This window comes from Brachypodium distachyon, chromosome 1 (genome assembly GCF_000005505.3).
Source record: "Brachypodium distachyon strain Bd21 chromosome 1, Brachypodium_distachyon_v3.0, whole genome shotgun sequence".
Taxonomy (NCBI): Eukaryota; Viridiplantae; Streptophyta; class Magnoliopsida; order Poales; family Poaceae; genus Brachypodium; species Brachypodium distachyon.
The window spans coordinates 59241146-59259675 of NC_016131.3; positions in this window are offsets into that span (position 1 = coordinate 59241146).

Here is an 18530-nt window from a genome sequence, read left to right on the forward strand (position 1 = left end):
AACATAAGGGCGTGTGTTTTTTCTGATCCCTAGCCACAGATGTTTGATTAATCTTCTGAAGAACCTGAAGCTTCATGAGGCTGAACTGGACGACGTGGTGTTGTGGAAAGAAGATCGGCGCAGCCTTCCATCGGTCAAGTGGATGGCTGTGGCGAAGGTGCTCGCAAGGAAATCATTAGCAAGTCTACGTTCGTCTCTACCATGTATCCTGCAGGGGGGACGGCATGTGAAGTTTCTATGCGCGAGTTGGAGCCGAACCTATTCATCCTGTAGGCTTTCTGCTTGGGTGACTGGAAGCTGATCATGGAGGAAGGGTGGTGGCTGTTCCGAAAGCGTGCACTCATGATGAAACCCTATGATGGTGCAATGATTGTTCCAGCAACGATCCTGAACCATGTGGTGGTCTGGATCCAGATTCATATGATTATGCCCTTGTATGCGGACACTCAAGGCTGCCCGGGAAGCTAACTCGGCCCTCCAGAGTGAACTAGACGGGCGCGGGGCGAACTTCAGCAGATTGACGAGGACAACATGGAGAAGGCGTCCAAGATCACTCAGCTGAAGGACAAGTGTCGCGGGTACAAGCTTGAGTCCCAGGAAGCTCGGTCGAAGAGCAACGACTTGCGGTCTCATGAGGAGGGCGAGACGGCAAGGTTGAAGAAGCTGGCCGACTCGGCAGTCGAAGCGCTTCTGCCGCTCAACGTCCCGGCAGCGTCATTTGACGGGGCAAACTTCAGCAGCTTTACCTCGTTCTTTGCAGATTTCGTTGGTCTGCTACACGGCCTTGAGAGCTGCGTCCGAGCCGTTGGTGACCGGCAAGTGGGCGTCGCCGCCCAACAAGTTGCCAGACAGATTCTCCCCCGAGTCCACCTCGCCCACCCCGACTTCCCCTTCGAGTCTGTCTTTGACACCTGGTCAGACGAAGAAGAAGCACAGACCCACAGGGAGGCAGTTCATGGTGTTTTGGACGAGATGGTGATGTGGATGCAGGGCAAGGCCCAAGCGATGAGCCAGTTGCCGAGGATTAAGACGCCGGGGATGAAGACGTCAGGGATGCTCCAGCTACGCCCCTCCCGCTAAGTTATCTTGCTCCCTCCGTTTGTTTTACTTTCCTGCAAGTGGCGCGTGGTGCCTTTTAAGCAGTTGTAATTCCACTTGTTAGCCCGTGAACTCGCATGTCATACAACTATTTGTTTGCTTGATCCAGTTTTATCCATTTTTCGCTTATAGACGGCTTTTGTCTTTCCGGGAGACTTGTGACCGTTCTCTCCTCCCTTGGGCCCGGGGCCAAAAGGCGCCGGGCGGGGTGCCTGGTCTGGCACCCGGGGAGGGAATGCGTCACTACTTACCTCAGCCGGTCCTGAGCGGCTACTTTGGCGCCCACGAGTCTGGGCTGGTACGAATCTTCCCGTTTAAAGGGCGTCCTCGAGACTGTGCGACTTCGGTGTGACGATCGCAGGCGAGGACGGCAGGCGGGCGTAGCAGGTCCCCTTTTACCTTTTGACCGGCCAGCTTCCACGCTGCGCCAAGACTATCACCGTTTCGGCCCAAACAGGGCCGAAAGCTTATATGTGCCCTCGGCAGGGTGCAGATCACTTTGCAGATGAGCCACAGTGCAGGCGGACAGCTTCATATTCGTCTTGTAGCGGAGATGTTCCCCTGTAGCAGCACGCATGTCGTGTGCCCTAAGTTCACCACTATGGTGACCCCTTGAACTATAAAAGGAGGCCCAAGGCTTCCACTCAAGGGAGGTTGGAATCAGGAAAAACCAGGCATAGCTGTTCGGGTTGGAGAAGAGTTGGTATTCCGACCGCCGGAGACGAGCAGCGTCTGCTTCTCCCTCCTCCCCGGGCCGCTGTAGTTTAGGTACGAGCTTGCCGCTCCAGCCACTCATTGTAACCTCTCCTTGTGCCAACCACCACCATCTATACACTCAAAGCAGGACATAGGGTATTACACCTTCGGGTGGCCCGAACCTGGGAAATTGCTGGAGTCGAAGTCCTTACCGATGAGGCTCGGAGCACTCTCCCCACGCCCACTCTACCTAAACGAAAAGGGGGCGTTCGCACTCCCAGTGTCCACGAACGCACACATGACAGTAGGAGTTTATTTTAAATGGAGTTGTTGGCTTTGGTTGAGGATTCGTTTGGTTTCGTTCGAATTTCGGCCTAAACATTGGAGGTGAAGTGCATGAGCTTACATACATGATCATGTGGGCATGCATACATGAGTTGTTCTCTTGTTTGGGCGTTCCGTTTTTGATGAAATTCTGAAATGTTTGTGCAGAGTAAGGTAAACCGAGAGAATTACAATAACGGTGTTGTCCAAAGTGCGGTGGACAGCTGTTTTGCAGCGAAATGCAGGCATGAAAGGGGGGCCCATGTGGCCAATGGGTGCGCAGCTCGCCAACCAGGGCCAAGCTCCCTCGGAAGCCAGGCGGTGGTTTACTGAGCCTACACGTCCCCGAGGATGTAGTTGACGCGTTGCGCCCGGGGGCTGATGTCGCACCACCGGTACCTGGGGTACCGGTTGATGCTTGCTCCCGCGAGGGTTAGCCAAGTTGCACCCGGGGGAAGAACGACCCCCGGGAGAGATAGGCAGCAGGGGGAGGGGAGCCTCTATTGGCCTCCAACTGCTGCTGGAGAGACAAGATACGACCCGGTGGTACCGCACCCCACCATGGCATAGTTCCTCCGAGGTTTGGGTGGGCCTGCGTGACGCCACAGGGAGTCGAACCCCAACGAGGCTAGAGGTTTGTGCCCCAGGGGCTTCCCTCCCGAGGGGTTGTGTGTAGGAGCGGCCAAGCCCAGGGTACCACCTGCTCCCGCGGGCTCACCCCCGGAGGCTTGATGTACCCTCTCGGGGGCTCGCCCCGAGGAGGAGAGTTGCGTGTGTGCAGGGTGAAGATGACGCGTGGCACCTCCTGCCTGCGTCCGAGCAGCAGCTTTGCAGGAGTAGATGCCACGCCAAGCGCATACAGACAAGGAATCTTCCTGTTCATTGACAAGACAAGACCCGCACTGACCGCTCAAGGCTGACTGGGCGGGAGAACCAGTCCCATTGGCGTAGAGTGAAGGAGGGCACGTGGAGGAAAGGCTCCGACGACTGCACTGCCCACCGTCTCGCTTGAGACATGTTGAGGTAGCATGCCCAAGCTGTGGTATCCCCTTTGCAGTATAAAAGGAGGACCGATGGCTTTGTATAATAGATAGCTTAGGTTGGCTGGAGGCCATAGCTCGGACAGTAGGAAGAAGGAGAACATAATACAGTAGTTAGGAGCCCCCGGGGACAGTGTAGCCACTTCAAACCAAGAAAGAATCCATACAAGCGGGACGTAGGGTATTACGCTTCGGCGGCCCGAACCTGGGTAAAATCCTCTATGTGCTTGAGATCTAGTATGGTTCCTCGTCGACCGACGGCGCAGCTCTGTGACATCCCAAAATTTTCCCATTTTCAAATGTTAATTAATATTAATTATTTTATCTAATTTGTTTGATTTGAACATATTCTGGTTGAGAATTTTTGAGGATTTTAAATTTTTTGGGACTTGTTTGAATTTTTCTCACCATGTTTGAATTTTATAACAAAAGAGTGGATTAATATGACTATCCAAATTATATCACATGGTTGAAAGATTTTTACCAATTCAAAAGTATTTAAGTTGGATCCATTTTTGCATCTTATGTTGTTGTATGGATTTCAAGAACCGAAATGAATCCTATTCCTTTTTGGGATTCCTATAAAGGATTTATGGTATCACAAATTTCCAATTTGAATGCCATGACCATTCGAGAGCATCATTGGAATTTTCGAATCAGTTCAGAAGTTTCCTCAACATTTATTAAATGATAAATGAGGGAATAATATGACTTTTCCAAGTATGTAGTTGGAAAACAAATTTAATAGTTCACCTATGATAGATAATTATTTTGGTTTACTCTTTTCATTTCCTAATGAAATGATCAAATAAAGAGAAGAGGGTAACATGACATCCTCGCGTGAAGATGATTTTCCGACATTTATTCAACAGTGGGAATAACGTGACTTTCCTAATCCTATAGTTGAGAAACCATTTTCAAAAGTATGCATGTTCTTGGTATAGCGTTAAACTCTATTAAATGGTTTTTCCAACACTTGCGCTTTATTTTGTGTTACATACCCATTTGGTAATTTATTGGAACGTAGATATATTTTTCTGGATTTATTTGGAATTTATTTGACGTTCATATGCACTAAAAACTTATTTGAAATATTTTATTCCATGAGAAAATTACTTTTCTTGCGTTCTAAACAGTTAATAAAAAGCATTCCTGGAATTTTTTGGAATTTTTTCGATGCCGTTTGATATTTTATTTGCCTTATTTGATTTTCTGGCGATTTAGAAACCCAAAAAAGCAATTTCTTTATTTGTTTTTTTTTTCTTCCGCGGAGTACGTTTTCTCTACATGGAGGCGTATTTGAAAGGGCATTTCTCTCGTAGTTAATTTTGGTGGTGATGACAACGTGTGTTGTGGACTAATCGTGCGTTAAGTATTTCAGATTTGATATCAAATGGTGCAAAACGATTCGATGTCCTCAAGTTGGAAAATGAAGAGTAGTGGAGTTTTAGCGGCTTTTTCGGTTATTGAGTCATAGGAACTCCGTACTATTAAGAGGGAGTCCACATGGAAAGGTAATGGGTGAATCGCTTTTCACATACACAAAAAAACATCTTACATCCACATAAAGCCTACCCAAAAAGTGAGAGAGAACCAACTCTAGAGCCTAACTGGTGTGCATTTGTGTAACGTCCCAAAATTTCAAACCTTTACATGAGCATTGCATTCATAAACATCATGCCACAATTTCATATTTTAATTCAAATTTTGAATCTCAAAAGGCTTTGGAAAGATTCTTTATTTCATTTTAAACCCTAGGGTTTACACCCATTTGAGCTTTGGATCTTCAAACCATTAAAGTTTATATATAAAAGGGGTTTAGTGCACATATGAGCTATCCCATAATTTTTGGATAATTGTTTGGAGTTGAAAAAGTATTTTATTTAAACAGATATATGGCCCTAAAGGCATTTATAGGGCAAATGTATTTTTACATATTTTATTTTGAAGAGAAACTACTTCTAAAAGTTGTATCTTGGTAGAACATGATTTTACAAATTTTCTGGAATTTGTTTGGACCAATTTGGAGTTCAAACACAAAAGATATCAAAGAAATGGGAAAAACAGAAAAAGAAAAGGCCTAAAAGAAAAAAAAAAGGTAAACCGGACCGGCCCGGCCAAAATGGGGCGAACCGGCCCAGTCCAACCGCGCCCGACCGGCCCAGACCGCCCGGTCCGCGCGCGCGCGCCCGCAGTCGCTGACAGGTGGGGTCCACCTGTCAGCTGCGTCTTCCCCGAAGGAAAGCGCCGTCGGTCACGCGCGCGATTTCTGGCCGCCGTCCCCGCGCGCCCGCCGCCGCAATCTCCTCCTCCGGCCTTCCATTTTCACGCCCGAGCACGTCTATATAACCCCCCGTGACCCCCTCTTCTTTTCCCCCCCGTTTTCCCTCGCTCGCACGCCGCCAGGCCGCCGGAATCCTTCGCCGGAGCCGCGCCCCCGAAGGAAAGCGCCGCCGCCCGTCTTCGTCCTAGGCGCCGACCGCGCCGTCCCCGAGCGCCGCCGACCGCACCCCCGTCTCTGCCGTGCCGCGCCGCGCCTCCCCGTGTCTTCCCCGTCGCGCCCACGTCACCGGAGCGCCCCCGCGCGGCCCCGCCCGTGCCCGCGCCGCCGTCTCCTCCAACTCCGGCAGCCGGCGCCGCCCGGTAAGACACCCTAGCCCCTCGTCCGTCCGATCGTGATCAATGGTCCAGATTAGATCCCGATTTTTTTTTCATTTAACCGAACCGGTATGCACCAATGAGATTGCGACACGTGGCGCCCGGTTTTATAAAATAAAAATGTAATTTTAATCCCCCCGGAAATAATAAAAGGCACTTTTGCTGATAGGCCCCTGTAACTTCAAATGGTCATAACTTTAAGTCTCTTTGGCCAAATTTAATGATCCACACCTTTTTGGAATTCTTAGAAAGTGTAGAATCTTTTGGCACTGTCCAAATTCAAATTTGAATATTTGAATCACATTCAAATTACAGATTAGGGTTTGTACCATTTAAATCATAACTAATTATTTAGAAGTCCTTTTTGAATGAAACCTGTGCCCAAAATTTTGTTTTAATGTCCTCTGTCCAATGGGACAGAGAAATAAATGTTTTGAATTAATCTATTTGGCCGATGCTAATAAAACCTCATTTTAGGGTTTAAACCGTAGGCATTGCAATTTATTTAAAAACCCTAATTGCATATGCTTAATTTATTTTATGCTTTGGTTCAGTAGATCACCCAAATAAAATAAACCAAAACTCATGTCACATGATTGCATTGCATCATAGCATACATATTTTTTGCTTGTGTGGTGTGTTTTATGTATGTGTATGTTGCTTGATTGTATAGTTTTCTCGGAGAGCGAACTGTGTGACTGTGAAGAGTGTCTGAATACCAACTACTATCAAGGCAAGTTCACTTTGATCATTCACCTATTACTTTATTATGCACTAGATTTTATTAGTTGCATTGTTAGGATTATTATTGTATCTATGCTAGCCATGATTTGTCCTACTAGTATAGGATACCTTTGTCATGACCCTCACCACCAATTGCCATCGTAGTAGTAAAATGCTATGCTATGATAATATACGAGGGTGGTATTATTACAAATGTGATACTATTGAATTACAATATGATTTTCCTAGTATATGGCAAAACAAGTAATTCAATGAATCGTCCTGGGTGGGCTGCTTTGAGATTTTGGATGTCGTGACGTTAGGTCCATCTCTATGGGGCCCGCTGAGTCGTCTCTCCGTGTGATTCGAGAGCGTCCATGGTCGTCTCCCCGTGCGATTCGGGGAGCGCCTGCGTCACAATGTGGGATGCCACCCGGGATAACCAGAGACTGGACTAGTTTCCTATTTAGTAGCTTCCAGTACAACCACATGGTATTATGGGCTCTGCCAGGATGGATGTAAGAAATATGAACCTGGATCCGAGGTGACATCGGTATGTAGCAGTGTAGGTTGGAACGCGTCCCTCAGGTGGTTTGGGAGAATATGTTCTGAAAATTCCTGTAATCGATGCCGTTGCTACTCTACTCTGAGGACAGCAAGGGATTAACACGTCGATTTCTTGTGGGTAAAGTGTACCACCTCTCGAGAGTGTCAAACTAAGTACTTAGCCGTGTCCCCGGTTACGGACAATTATGAGCAACTAGATATTGAAGCTGTAAGGAAAGTCTCACTCATTCAAATTTCCTAATAAAATGAATGGTTTGAACTGGGTAGGAGCATTGATGTTTCTACTCAATGTGCCTAGGTTAATAGGAGCATGGGTGTTTCTACCCCGTGCCCAATAGAATTCAAAACTATTTGTCTAAAAATGATAGGATTTGAATAATGATGCTTTTATGCAAAATAGCCAAACCCCACCTAGCCAAACTATGCATGTACTTGGTAGGTTCTATATAACTCTAGTGAGCTTGCCAATACATTCAAATGTATTGACCACGTAGTGGCTGCAATTAACAATGCAGGTGGATCCGACGATGAGTGAGGTTCGTCGTTTTGTCATGGGTCATGTGTTTACATTCCAACATGCTCTCTCCTTTGGGAGTAGATGAGGCCCTTTTACTCTACCTTTCCGCTGCAGCTTCATGATACATTGTTGTCATGGTTTTGAACATTATTTGTTTATGCTGGCCTAAGAGGTCATGCAAGTTTGTAAGTACAATTTAAGTTCTGGATGATACGATGTAATAAAGTACTATTGACCTTTGTATCTTGGTATTACATCTTGAACTGTGTGTGCTAGTGAGTCGATCCAGGGACTAGCACAAGTAAGCACAGAGATCAAACCCTTGGTGAAGGGGGATCGTTTCAATTTGCCGGCCCAGGTCTGGAAGTTCCGGTGGGGTTCCAGAACACCGGAACTTCTGCCCAACCTCGCGCATCTTCTAACGCGCTCTTTCTTCTCTCTTGTGCACCGTAGACCGCAGTCGCTGACAACCCGGAGCTCCGCCGTCGGTCGCCACCGTCCTGTCGTCTTAGGCGTCGACCCCGACGTCCCCGAGCGAAGCCGCCGCCGCCATTTTCTTCCCTGTGTCGAGAGGAAGCCGTAGATGACTTCCCCGAGCCCGAGGATCACCAGAGACGCCCGCGCCGCCACTTCCCGAGCCGCCGCCGACGTCACGCCCTCGCCGGAGCCCAAAACCCTAGCCACCGGTAAGCCCGACCTCCCTCGTCCGTCCGATCTAAATCAACGCCCACGATTTGATCCCGTTTAATTCGAACCGGTACGCAGATCTAGCCGTCCGATCTCACTTAAGTTAGATCCGACGGTCCTCTTTTAATTTAATCCCGAACCGGTATGCGCCAATAGGAAGCCGCCACGTGTCACGGGTTTTTAATAAAAACTTAATTCCCGGTTAGATTAAATGGCAATCTTATAGAAAAAAACCCTTGAACTTCAAATACTCATATCTTTTAAACCATTTGGCCAAATTTGATGTTCTACACCTTTTTGGAAAGCTCTCGGCCTGTAGAATCTTTTGGCATAGTTTAATTTTATTTTTTATGTAACATCCCAAAATTTCAAACCTTTACATGAGCGTTGCATTCATAAGCATCATGCCACAATTGCATATTTGAATTCAAATTTGAATCTCAATGTGTGCGTTCCTCGACCTGCCACCTCCCAGTTTCAGAGGCCGAGTCGAGCCCGCCGTGCCAGAAGGATGCCAGCCACGGTGGGAGATTGAGGCGAAGATCCGCGGGCGTGAGATTGCGCCAGCGACTCCGGATATCACTTTCATCGCCCGCTACCCCACCTTCGAGCAGGGCCTTCAGTTCGCCATGCAGTGCGCCTTCGCGCAGGTGTGCCGAGACTATCGGCATGAGTTTCCCGAGGACTCCCCCTTCCGACTCTTTGGAAGGCGGAACCACACGTGCCAGGCCGTGCCAGCAGCCGACGACCAGGAGGTGTCCGAGGTGGCCGCCCGGTTTGAGAGCATGGAGAAGAACACCGAGAATCTGGAGACCTGCCTCGGTGAGGAAATGATCAGGGCCGACCTAGCCGAGGAACAGGCCGGTAATCTACTGGGGGAGAATGCCCAGCTACAGGAGGACAAGATCGTGTTGGAGAACGCTGTCCTCAACATGGGAGGAGCCATAGAGCAACTGATGTATGAGAGGGACCAAGCCCGTTACTACTGCGAGCAGTTTAAGGCTTTCATCGAAGCCACCGCCGCCACAGCCGCACCCGCAGCCGCACCAGCTACCGCACCAGCACTTGTTCAGACCCCACCTCCACCGCAGGATCAGGAGGTGGAACCTCAGGAGGGAGTGCCAACCGAGGAGGAACCCCAGGAGGTCCACGAGATGGACACACCTGCCACCCGCACCCGTTCCAAGGCGAGGAACTCCGGGAACACCAACTTCCTCTCACTTCCTTAGTTTCAGCTTAGAGCCCGCCAGACTATTTATTATACTATATCGTTATCGTGTTGGTCATTGACCATGCCGTCGTTGTGGTATGGCAATGTAGATTCATGTGTTTACTTGCAACTCTTTACTTGTGTCTTAGGCTGTTATGCCTTGTGAACTGTTTGTTTTGGATGTTAAAATCCTAGTGAATGTTTTTGCTTGCTTTATAGTTGACTTGTTCATGATTGAATTGTCATGCTTGTGTTATAATTGTGTTTGAACTGTTGTTTTGCCTGTGTTGTGGGGCTTAGTTTTCCCTTAGACCCTGTCTATCTATTTCTCATCTATGCTATCCTAAAAAGAGTCCCCAACAACAATAGCCATGCCATCAACAACAGTGACTACCATGAGGGAGAGAACGACAATGCAGTGACCGTGCAGACTCTGTCGGCAGCTCAGACTCAACTTTTCCAAATGGTAACCTGGCAGATAACCAACAACCAGAACATTAATCAGAATAACCAGTACCAGCATCATCACCAGCGTCAAAGGATCAACAACAACAAGGGCAGTGGCCAGAACAATGGAGGCAACTCAGGGCAGAACCGCACCACTGGCAGAGATCTGAGTCAAGTGCAATGCTTTAAGTGTCACAAGATGGGACACAACTCTAATGATTGTCCCGAGAAGTTCAATGAGGCTGAGCAAAGCCAAACCCATTTCAGAAGGGCAATGTGAACCACGTCAACGTGGAAGAAATCACAGAGGAGCAAGGTATCGTAATCGGCACCTTCCGTCTAAATTCTTTTGAAGCACTCGTACTGTTTGATACCGGTGCATCGCATTCTTTTATCTCAAGGAGTTTTGTGCATGAGAATGGATTAAACACTAGTACCTTAGTGAACCCTATGAAGGTGAAGTCACCTGGGGGAGAGATGATAACGGCTTGTGAATGCCGAATGCTGACATTAGAAATTGGAAAACACAATTTCCCCACAAACCTGATAGTGTTAAGGTCAAAAGGCTTGGACGTGATCCTAGGAATGGATTGGTTAGCCAAGTATGAAGGACTTATAGATTGTGTCAAGAGGACTATTACACTCACAACCCCGGAGGAAAAGCGAATCCGCTTCAAGTCAAACTATGAGCTTGAGTTACCCAAGGTAAATTCTCTTAAGGGGGTTAGCCTAGAGGATGTACCGATAGTGAAGGAATATCCGGATGTATTTCCAGAAGAATTACCAGGCATGCCACTAGACCGAGATGTGGAATTTCTTATTGAATTATTGCCAGGAAGTGGACCTATAGCCAAGAGACCGTATAAGATGGCCGTAGATGAATTAAAGGAACTGAAGAAGCAACTTGCAGAACAGTTGGCCAAAGGATTTATTCGCCCTAGCTCATCACCATGGGGAGCACCTGTTCTATTCGTGGAAAAGAAGGACAAGAGCCAAAGAATGTGCATAGACTATCGTTCACTAAATGAGGTGACGATAAAGAACAAGTACCCACTACCCATAATCAATGATCTATTTGATCAATTGAAGGGAGCCTGTGTTTTCTCAAAGACCGATCTTCGATCAGGTTATTTTCAGTTAAAGATCCGAGAAGCGGATATACCCAAGACAGCGTTTACCACTAGGTATGGCCTGTATGAGTACACAGTGATGCCTTTTGGATTAACCAATGCCCCGGCTTACTTCATGAATATGATGAACAAGGTATTCATGGAATATTTGGATAAGTTTGTCGTAGTATTCATCGATGACATTTTGATCTACTCGAAGAGCAAAGAAGAACATGAAGAACATTTGCGTCTGATCATGGAAAAGCTTAGAGAGCACAAGCTTTATGCAAAATTCAGCAAGTGTGAATTTTGGTTGTCTGAAGTTGGTTTCTTGGGACACATTGTGTCAGGAAATGGAATTGCCGTCGACCCCGCTAAAGTAGCAGCGGTGACTGAATGGGAAGTCCCTAAGAACGTCGGACATGTTCGCAGCTTTTTAGGACTTGCTGGATATTACAGGAGGTTCATAGAGAATTTCTCCAAGATTGCCAAGCCTATGACTGAACTTTTGAAGAAAGAAAAGAAGTTTGAATGGACTGATAAATGTGAGGAAAGTTTTCAGGATTTGAAGAAGAGGCTAGTATCAGCACCCATCCTCGTTTTACCCAACCTACTGGAAGACTTTCAAGTGTACTGTGACGCTTCGCGTTTAGGATTGGGCTGTGTTTTGATGCAAGGAGGAAGAGTCGTAGCATACGCCTCAAGACAACTTAAGAATCATGAAGGAAATTACCCCACTCATGATCTGGAACTAGCATCGATAGTGCACGCACTGAAGACTTGGAGGCACTATCTCATGGGAAAGCAATGTGAGTTATTCACCGATCATAAAAGCTTGAAGTATATATTACACAGAAGGAATTGAACTTGAGACAAAGAAGATGGTTAGAGTTAATCAAGGATTATAATCTGAATCTTCAATATCATCCGGGCAAGGCTAACGTAGTAGCTGACGCTTTGAGCCGCAAGGAATATGTTAATGGACTTACAGCTGGAGAGTTACCTGCTGAATTGTGTGAGCAATTCAAGGACCTCAGATTGGAGTTAGTTCAAGAAGGTTACTTAGCCAACATGGAAGTACAACCCACTCTGCTAGACAGAATTAGAGAAGCCCAGAAAGAAGACTCAGAAATAAGAACGATAAAGGATAATATGGCTGTTGAGAAAGCAAAAGGATTCGTTGAGGACGATCAAGGTACCGTATGGTTTGAGAAGCGTATTTGTGTACCACAGGACCCCGGGATCAGAAAGCTAATACTACAGGAAGCTCATGATTCACCGTACTCAATCCACCCCGGTAATACAAAGATGTACATGGACTTGAAAGAAAAGTTTTGGTGGACGGGATTGAAGCGAGACATCGCTGAGTATATCGCTCTGTGTGATGTTTGTAGCAGAGTCAAGGCTGAACATCAGAAACCAGCTGGATTACTACGACCATTGCCAGTGCCAGACTGGAAATGGGATAAGGTAGGCATGGACTTCATCACCGGCTTACCAAGGACGAGATCAGGATATGATTCAATATGGGTAGTAGTCGACCGTTTGACCAAAGTTGTTCATTTCATACCAGTAAAGACTACCTATACAAGTGCACAGTTGGCCAAACGATACATGTCTAGGATTGTATGCCTACATGGAGTCCCTAAAGAGATCGTTTCAGATAGAGGTACCCAATTTACCTCAAGATTTTGGGGGCAATTGCACGAGTCTCTAGGCACAAGACTAGAGTTTAGCACAGCGTTTCATCCACAGACAGATGGACAAACAGAAAGAGTGAACCAAATTCTTGAAGATATGTTAAGAGCTTGCGCTCTGGACTATGGTTCTAGCTGGGACGAGAATCTACCATATGCAGAGTTCTCATACAACAATAGTTTCCAAGCGAGTATTGGAATGGCACCGTTCGAAGCGTTGTATGGCAAGAAGTGTAGGACACCATTGCTATGGGATGGTGTAGGAGACCGCAGTCTATTCGGACCCGACATGATAAAGGATGCTGAAGAGAAGGTCAGACTGATTCGAGACAGGCTCAAGATAGCTCAATCCAGACAAAAGAGTTATGCCATTTCCAAACGAAGGGAGGTCACCTGTAAGGTTGGTGACAGAGCGTATCTCAGAGTTTCTCCGATACGCCGAGTTAAGAGATTTGGGATTAAAGGAAAAACTAGCGCCACGCTATATTGGACCCTACAAGGTTTTAGCACGCCAAGGAGAGGTTGCTTACAAGTTGGAGTTACCTGAAAAGTTGACAAGTGTCCACGACGTATTCCATGTGTCGCAATTAAAGAAGTGCCACCCAGATATGGCCGATACGCTACTAAGGGATACAGTTTCACTTGACAAAGTTGAGATTCAAAGCGATCTCACATATGAAGAGAAACCAACCAGGATCTTGGAAACAGCTGAAAGACATACCCGTTCCAAGACAATCAAGTTTTGCAAGGTTCAGTGGAATCACCACACCGAAGAAGAAGCTACGTGGGAACGTGAGGATGATCTTCGAGAAGACCACCCACACCTTTTTGCTAACCAACAGGAATCTCGAGGACGAGATTCATCTTAAGGGGGTTAGTTCTGTAACATCCCAATTTTCAAAATTCTTCATATGCATTGCATATCATAAGCATCATGTCACCCTTGCATTTGATCACTTTCAAAACCCTAAAGTTTGCCCAGAAAACCCTTTTGCAAAAAATGCTTTTATCTGATTTTGGGCTTTGATCTTGCTTTTGAGTATTTGCATTTTAACCCAATAGGGTATTGTGGTAAAAAGGGATTTAATGCATATATAAAGCTATCCCATAGATTGGCTTTTGAAAGTATTTTGAAAGATAATTTGTTTCGATAGCCTAAGAGGCCTAAAAGCCATTTTATAGGCAAATGTATTTTTAAATATTTTATTTTGAGGAAATTCTTGTTCCAAAAGTTAGATCATATGAAAATATGATTTTACAAATTTTGTTGCATTTTATTTGGAGTGATTTGAAGCTTCGAATCAATTTTGAGGTTCAAAAACAGAAAATAGATAAAAGAAAAGGAAAAACCGGGGAAAACCGGCCGAACCAGACCGACCAGGTCAAACCGGACCGGACCGGACCGAACCGGACCGGCTCCGCCCAGCCCGAGCCGCCCGCTCTCACTGACCGGTGGGACCCACGCGTCATCTTCAACCTCCGTCCGAGAAATCCGGCCACGCACGCCCGCGAACTGCCTACGACTTCACCTCCGTTTTCTCCGCGCTCGGGCCGTTTTCTCCAAATCCTTGCGCGTCATCCCGAAGCCCTCGCTTTTTTCCTTCACTTCCCCTAAACCGCTCGCCCCATTTCGCACCGGTTAGAAAGTAATTGCTCGCCGGAGTTCGTTGCTGCCGTCGACCTTCGTCGCGTTTCGCCGTCGTTCCGGTGAGTCTCCGCTTGCTCCGACCACCCTTCCGTGCTCCTCTCTCCTTTTCGCAACTTTTGACGCGGACCGATTTAGTTTTGGAGCGCCGCCCGGGCCCTGCCCGCCGTCTTCCCCGGCGCCGGCCATCGCCCGCCGCCCGCGCGCCCCGTGCGCCGCCGCTCCGCCTCCGGTCGCCTCCCGCGGTTTGCCCCGCGCTGCCCGCGTCCTCCGCCGCGCCGCCCGCCTGCACTGCCTGCCGCGCCGCTCCGCCTCCGGCCGCCCGCCCGCGCCGCCGCCGGCGAGCAAGCCCCGTCGGCCGGAACCCTAGGCTCCGGCCACGCGCGTTCTGCCACGTGGCAGGTTTTTCTTTTTATTTTAATTCGGCCGAACTGGATAATGCACTTTTGCAGAAAAGACCCTACAACTTCAAACCTTTATATCTTTCAAACCGTTTGTCCAAAATTTGTGTTCCGCACCTTTCTGGAATCGTCGCAACATGTAGAATATTTTGGCACTGTTTAATTTCAGTTTTGAACAACTTAGTCAGAAGCAATTTACAGATTGGTTGAATAGAGTTTAAATTTCAAATGAATTGTTTCAAAATAGTTTTGAGCATGTTATCTTGCTGTAAAATTATTTAAAGTTGTTCTCTATCCATTAGGACCAGAGAAGAAATTATTTTGTGTATAATCATGGCATACAAGTTAAATAATGCTCTATGTTGCAAAAGTCGCACAATCTTTTGTTTTAAACCCTATCCATGTTTCATGCATATTTGTTAACTCCTTATTGGTGTATAATCTGTCCAAATCATTTGAAAAACTTTTCAAAACAGAAACAAAACTTTTTACTTTAGAAGTAACCTTCGTTGTGCATCATCATAGCATATGCATCATGGCATGATTTTGTATTGAGTGTTGTGTTTATTGTGTGCATGTTTCTTTTATTTTTAGATTGTGTGGAGTGTATTCCTTGTTGTTGCGAAGAGTGCGAGAACTATCACAACCTTGGACAAGGCAAGTTCACTTTGATCATATCCCATTATTATTGTTGTTTTAAAAGACTTATGCATTAGTGTTGTTGGTAGAGATGCATTGATAGGACTATTACTCGTACCTCTATGCTAGCTATAAATCCCAGGTAGTATAGTTTACCCTCGCCATTACCTTGCTACCAAATTGCCAGCGATTGTAGTTGAATGCTAAGCTATGGTAGTATCGTGGGGGAAATAACTACATTATGATATTGTTATGCCTTTGGCTATATGAAATGTTTTTGTTAGATGTAAGGCGAAACAACTAATTAAATGAACCATCCTGGGTGGGCTGCTTTGAGGATTTTGAGGATTAGCGGCGTCAGGTCCATTTCTTTGGGTCCCTCTGAGTCGAGTTCCTGTGGATTCAGGAATAGATCGTCCATGGACGTCTCTCCCGTGGATTCGGGGAGCGCCTACGTTGCAAATGTGGAATGCCACCTGGGGTAACTGAGACTGGACTAGTTTCCTATTTAGAAGCTTCTAGTACAACCACAATGCTATATGGGCTCTGGCGAGACAAGAGTAAGTTGTATGAACCTAGACCCGAGGAATTGTATTGAGGTAGCCGTGTAGGGGGAGCGTGATTCTCTCGTGGTTTAGGGAATTACCTCTGAAAATCTCGTAATCGATGCCGTTGCTACTCTACCCTGAGGACAGCAAGGGATTAACACGTCGGTTTCTTGTGGGGAATGTGTACAAACTCTCGAGAGCGTCAAAACTAAGTACTTAGCCGTGTCCCCGGCAACGGACAATTTGAGCAACCAGATGTGGAGCTGTAAGGAAAGTCTCACTCATTCCAACTTCTTAAATAAAATGAATGGTTTGAACAGGGTAGGAGCACTTGAAGAATCCACTTCAATGTACTCTAGGTTAATAGGAGCATGGGTGTGTCTACCCCGTGTCCATTAGTTAACATTATTATAACATTCCTTTGTAGTAGGGTAATTTATGTTCTGCTTCCACGCAAACAGCCTGAACTCTACCTTGCCAAATACTGCATATACTTGGTAGGTTCTGATATAACTCCTAGTGAATCTTGCCAATACATTCAATGTATTGACCCTAGTGGCTGCATCTTTTAATGATGCAGGAAGCTCCGACGACGAGTAAGATGTACGTTCTACTTGTTTGGGTTACGGGCCTACATTCCAACACGCTCTCACCGTGGTGTTGATGTGCCCTTGTATCTTTCGCTTTCTGCTGCTAAACAGTTGTTTTATTTCCAGCTAACCCGTGAGGTTATGCGAGTTGTAAGTACCCTCTTATATTCTGGATGAAACGTTGTAATATTGAGACCTTTGTTCTATGATATTACATCTTGAAACTGTGTGTGCTAGTGAGTCGATCCAGGGACTAGCACTAAAGCACAGAGATCGAACCCTTGTATGGGGGCGGTCGCTTCAGGGGACATCTGACACCTCTCCCGTGACTGCCCGAACAACCCCCACAACGGAGCGGCCCGTGGCACAGCCAACAGCGGCAACAAGGGAGAACCCGCAGGGGGTCGCGGTCAAGGCCGTGGCGGCAAGGACCGGCCTCCCCGGAGACGCGACAAGCCTTGTGCCGATCAGCATGAAGACGACTGCAGCGATAACATCGACGAGACCGGCTTCCAGGAGCCCCACGACGTTGCCTGCATCCACGGGGGAGCATACGCTCTCACGTCTCACGCCGCCGTGAAGCGGCTTACCCGTGAGGTGTGCGCCCTCCACCCTAGCGTGGAGGCACAACAGCCGTTGAGGTGGTCGCATGTGCCGATCATCTTCAACTCGGACGACCATCCGATTCATCCCTTGGGATCAGGGGTTCTGCCCCTCGTGGTCTCACCGATCATCAACAACGTGACGGTGACCAAGGTTCTGGTGGACAACGGAGCAACCCTTAACCTCCTGTCCGCCAAGTTGGTGAAGAAGCTTCAGCTGCCTCTGGAACAGATGAAGCCCACCGACCCGTTCCGGTGGATTAACCCCGGAGTCGTGCAGCCCATGGGGCGAATCACTCTCCCGGTAACTTTCAGGTGCAGGAAAGCGTTCCGGACTGAGCACGTCGTCCTAGATGTGGCTCACACCCCGTTGCCGTACAACGGGATCATTGGTCGGCCGCCGCTGATCAAGTTCATCGCGACGACTCATTGCGCCTATGGCGTGATGAAGATGCCGTCAACATACGGTGTACTCTCCATCAAGTGCGACCTCAAGGATGCTGCTTGGTGCGTGCGCGAGGTCGTGAAGACCTCCGCAGTGGCGGATTCTGGTGACTACGACGTTGCCGGGAACGAGGATCCACTTGTGGGCGAGCAGCCCGCACAGAAGAAGGCACGAGCCACCCCCGGGCAGGATACCGGGGGCCGTACTAGCTCTAGCACGCGCATCAGCAAGAGCGTGAAGCTGAAGGAGGAGGGTGCCAAGGTCAAGAAGGTACCCCTGCAAGCCGGAAACAAGGCGCGCATCTTTTCTATGGGTGCGAGCCTCGGCGACAAATAGGAAAGCTCCCTCATCGCCTTCCTCCGGGGAAATTCTGACGTGTTTGCTTGGGAGCCGTCGGATCTTCCCGGAGTCCCTAGGGAGGTGATCGAGCATCGGCTGGCGGTGCAGCCGGACGCACGCCTCGTGAAGCAGAAGGTTCGCCGGCAAGCATAGGAACGCAAGGACTTCATCTAGCAAGAAGTCCAAAAGCCCAAGAACGCTGGGGCAATCAGGGAAGTGTTGTACCCTACTTGGTTAGCAAATCCTGTTGTAGTCCCTAAGATTGGAAATTAATTGCGCACGTGTGTAGATTTTACTGATCTTAATCGTGCATGCCCTAAGGACCCCTTCCCTGTACCCCGTATTGATCAAATAGTAGATTCCACGGCGGGTTGTGAGTCGTTGTGCTTTTTAGATGCCTTCTCCGGCTACCATCAGAACAAGATGGCAGTCGAAGATGAGGAGAAAACAGTGTTTATCACCTCGGTTGGCTGCTACTGTTATACATGCATGCCTTTCAGGCTGAAGAACGCGGGCTCGACATTTTGCGTGCTTTGCTGTAACATCCC